The following is a 4,918-nucleotide window of genomic DNA, read 5'->3' on the forward strand; positions in this document are numbered from 1 at the left end:
AGGGAATGGATGACTTGGTACTTAACTAATACTAGTAGTGAATACAGAACTTACAAGTACTAAAATCACCTAGCCGGTTCATGCGTACATTGCTGCAAAAGATGGAGGCGTTGAAAATGGTATTACTAGAGCCCTTAGCAAAAAAATAGAATCAATTCTCAAAAGTGAACAAAACTTTCAACACTGATTTTGTTTCTTTGGTGAGCTCTACTCGGATGTTATTTTGTCATGAAGTTTTGCAAGGAGCTAAAACTTTTGATATCTAGTCTCATGCCGCGTAGCTTTCGCCAAAAGCTTACTTTCTATGAGTTGATTGCGTCCGCCCGGCTTGGTGCCTGTCGGATCGTTAGAGCATCTTCACTCGCCCCCTCCCCCGCCCAACAGGCCCGAGGGCGCCTTTTTAGCCCCGACGTTGAAAAATCGGCTCAACCGCGCCCCCAAATCCTGGTTTATCGGTTTGGGATGAAATAACAACCGGCGAACCTGAGCCGAAACCAGCCCCCCGTGGGGCGCAGGCCGAAGCGAAAAGTCACGTGGGCCCGTGCTGTCGGATATACGGGCCTACTCGCACCGTTTTCTCCTCCTTTCCCTCCATTCCCTCATTGCTTCCCCTTTTTCCCCGCCGCTCATGCCATACTCCTCCCACTCCTGCCATCTGGCTTCCATGCCACTCAAGAAGTATTCCTCCCCTCGACCCGCTGCCGTTGCCGATTCACCCAGCCGAAGCAGAGGAAGCCAAGGGTGCCGATGGCAAGACCACCTGTCATGTCGAACACCAAGTGGAGGGTGGATGTCCAGCGCCGAGAGGCATTCATAGCCGATCGGAGGAAAAGGCTCAATGCCAAGAGGGCTAGGGACGTGACAGTGGTGGTGGTGGGCGGGCAGGGAGAGGCGTCTCACGTGGGGATGATGAATCCGCCCAACCACTACGCCCAGGCCGCAGAGGGGAGTCAATAGAATGTCGTGTCACTGGCCAACCTCTCGCCGCCGCTGCCTCCCTGGGGTTACGCACCCTCGCCCGGTTACTCCAACGGCGACGTGCATGGCGGTTTCAACCCCAACATCACCTTCCCGCATGGCGCGCCGAATCATTCCTCCTCCTCCGGCTTCAATCCCGACCCGCACAGTCCCTCCCCCGCGTTCAATGTCGGTCTCAACACCTAGTATAGCTACTCGCAACAGGCATACTCGTCAGCCTCGCCTGTGCAGCATATGCACTGGGATGACCTACCCTTCTACCTGGTTTAGCGCCATAGTTTAGCCACACCAACACCGACATGGATGAGATCATCACGAGCGGCTCCATCGCCACCGCGTCCTGCCCGGGGTTCGACATGCAAGATGAAACGATGGACACCGCCGTCGATATGGACGATGAGCTTGATGACACCGAGGAGGAGGGGGTGGAGGAAGAGCTGGCGGAGGCTGATGCGAAACCGGAACACTGACATATACTGGAGGAGAATCAAGTTGGCGTTCGACGAACACAAGCTGGTCGACCTTGACTTCGCCAACATCCACATGGAACGTGGCAACAAGGCCATGTCGAACCACTGGGTGACAATACAGACCGCCTGCAACAAGTGGCATGGGATCGTCGAGGAGGTCATTGCTCGTCCGAAAAATGGCGCCAATATCGAGGGTCGGGTATGGACATAGTTTGTCGGCCAAAGTTCGTCGCATTGCCGTGTACTTTGCTAACACATTTTGTTCGCGTCTGTGGAGATGGTTCGGATGTTCGGCATGTACCGCCAAGACAACAACGACCAAGAGTTCAAGTTCCTTCACGTATTCTCTAGGATCGAGTCGTGTGAGAAGTGAAGGGATGTTCACCTCGCTCTCGCCAAGGCCAAGGAACTTACAATCTGGACGCGCGTGCCCCAGCCGCGGCACAATGGCGCCCCAATGGCACCAAAAGAGCCAAGACGGCGAGGGACGCGACGCCCGCTGCCGAACGGCTACAATCTTCGATCGAGCAATGCATCGCTGACGCTCAGAACAACACGGCCAAGAGGGAGAAGAAATCTGACATGCGGTGGTCGGCGTTGATGACGAAGGAGGATGTCATGCTCGACCTTCTGAGGACCAATGTCACTCTAAAGAAGAGGAACACCGACCTGGCGCTCTTGATGGCGCCACACATGTCGACGATGGACGAGCAGGTGAAATTGTGGTACTTCACGGAGCGCGGCCTCATCTTAAAACAGATGCCCGTGCCGGCGGCGACCACGATGACAACACCAATGATGACGCCCAAACTGAGCACATAAATCACGCCGACACCGAGCCTGACTACGCCGATGTCGAGCCCAAGCCCGGCTACGCCCACGCCCATGCCAACCCCGGCCAGTCCTGTGGTAGAGGAGCCGACCTTTTGATTCGTTCTGTGTCTATGATTCTTCCTTTGGATCACCGAACTATTGGATGTGTTTGATCGCTAAACTGTGGCATGCTGATCGCTGACTTGTGGCATGATGATTGCCGGACTAACGGCTTTTTTTATAGCGGGAAAGACAAGTTTGAATTTGTTGGCATTTGGGAGCCTAAATCTGAAGACGCGATTGGAAAATCAATTGCCCTAGGCCGAGAAAAGCATCGGCACAAACGCCAAAAGGCATTCACCGGGTACGCTGGGGGGTGAAACGGCTGGAGTTGCTCTATGTTGATTAGTCTAGAGCATCCCGCATCCGTGGCAGCGGCGTTCGCTTCCTGCAACTCATCACTTGTTTTAGATAGACATTTCTTGCAACTCGATAACACGCCGCAACATCGTGGCCTCGTGTGACTAGGAGGGCGACGACGGGTGGAATTGGGAGGGCAGAGCGGGAGACGGCACAAGGCATTGGGTGACCAGGGCTTATCCACCGCGTGGCAACGATGCCGGATTCAGGATCGGTGATGGTCGGCAACGACTCAACCAGGTATCGATAAAATATCCCCCTCCCCCAATTATGGTCAATGTGGTGGTAGTGGTGCTCCCCCGCGATGGCTCTTCTGTGCACTCCGGTGGATACGCGAACCATCCCCCATTCCACCCACTAACCAAGGTCCATATCCATTGTTGAGATGGTTTGGCATCATCACACGAGAGGGGGCTCTGATGAAGTCGGAGGATTTGTTGCCGATGTTCTGAGGATAGGTGTCGTTTGGTAGATCTGCCCCCGGCTGGTCGCCGACCTTGACATTTAGCAGAAGTTGTGTTGTAGAGAGCCTCACATTCGCTTGCATAGTTTCTGAATTTTCTACATCGGAGGAGAGGTTGTGCTACATCAGATTTGTTTGTGTCACGGGATTTTTGAAGTGTATGCCCCCATATGACTTGTTTGATTGGATGTGCTACCGAATGTTTGCAATGGATCCCTGAAAATCTTAGAGCCATGCGTGTGTTGCAGAATTGTTTTAGTTCTGAATTTCTTAAGCTCATAAGTTTTACATCTCATATCTTTTATAGCTTTGTAGCATTTTTTGGGTATGTATATTTTTAGCTTATGCTGCAGAATGTTATGAGCTACGTGATATGTAGAACTTAATCATGTTGCTCATGTAGGATTAGGAAAGAAAGCCAAACCGAGTCCTAGTAGTATTAGGATTCGTAGTCCTAGTCTATTTCCATAGTCCCTTGTGGATGTGTATAAAAGAAACCCTAGGGGTGTTGCTTGTAACATCAGAAAAAACGAAAAGCAATACAAAGCAAAGGCTCGACACGGGCCTTTAGCCATCAAATCCATCGATCAGTTTATTCGTGTCGCTAGTTACGCAAGTTCCGCCAAGTAGCCAGCCGAAGCAAGAATCACGTAGGCACGCCTGTACGGCTGCATACGCACGTTCAAAAGCCAACATGATATTTGTATTACATTTCTTGTAACTTATATAGCATAGGAAAAACGTATACGTTTGAAACTAACTGGACTTTGCTTAAATTAGCTTCATGTTTTTCTGAATTTTTGGTACTGCATTTCTTATAGCTCATAAGGCCAGGGTAATTAGGTTATCTTTACTCCCGAATTACCCAGGCCTGCTTGAATCAGGAAATGTTTCCAAATCTTGCAACTCTCTACACTAGTTTTAATACTTTTCATTCTTTTTATATCACTAGATATGAATGCTCATAGCATCCTTTTTTGTTTGTTTTACAGCATGCCCATCTATCAAACTCGATTGTCGGCAAAGCGGCTGTGCGAAATAGCCAACACCATTGAAGCGAAGAAAAGGGATGTAATAAGTAAATTCATTTTTGGGAATTTTCTATACATCTCTCCTTTGGTTCCTCTCCAGAAGGGAATCTCGATTCCATAGTGATACCAAGAAGCGTTTGCTCAAGTATTTATTTCGCCTTCCTTTTCTTTGTGTTGAATCACACCATTTTTCCTTTTTTCTGCAAAATCTACTGATTTCTATCTTTTTTTTGTATTGCGGGATAAATGACCCAAAGAAGATACACTTTAGAAGACATATGGTTAAGAAGATATTCAATTCCCTTCTGGTAGCAGCCCGATAGAATTCAGCAAGAGGGGCAATCCTGATTTCTGTTGAAAGGTCATGGATGTCGCCTAGAGGGGGATGTGTGTGAATAGGGGCTTTAAAATAACTATGGTTTAGGTTTGAACAAATGAAGAATAAAGCCAATGCTTAATTAGTTAAGCACAAAACCTAAAACAACTAGGATCACCTATGTGCACCAACAACTTATGCTAATCAAGATAAATAACTAAGTGATAAGAAGATATGTAACAAGAAATAATATGTCTTTCACAAAGTAAAGTGCATAAGTAAAGGGTTCGGGTAAGAGGTAACTGATCACGCAATCTCTGGCGTTAGCTAGACGAACGCTTATGACAATGAACCTTCTCCTGCAACGGCACCAGAAGAATGCTGATAGCACTCCCCGGTAATGAAACTAGAAGAATGTTGTTAACGG

At 49.0% G+C, this 4,918-nt stretch overlaps 1 pseudogene; it reads left to right on the forward strand.

Annotated features, from left to right (window-relative positions):
- Positions 1 to 747: 747 nt before the first annotated feature.
- On the forward strand, positions 748 to 2,670 carry LOC123425961 (annotated as a pseudogene).
- Positions 2,671 to 4,918: the final 2,248 nt, after the last annotated feature.

Source organism: Hordeum vulgare, chromosome 2H, assembly GCF_904849725.1.
Source record: "Hordeum vulgare subsp. vulgare chromosome 2H, MorexV3_pseudomolecules_assembly, whole genome shotgun sequence".
Lineage (NCBI taxonomy): Eukaryota > Viridiplantae > Streptophyta > Magnoliopsida > Poales > Poaceae > Hordeum > Hordeum vulgare.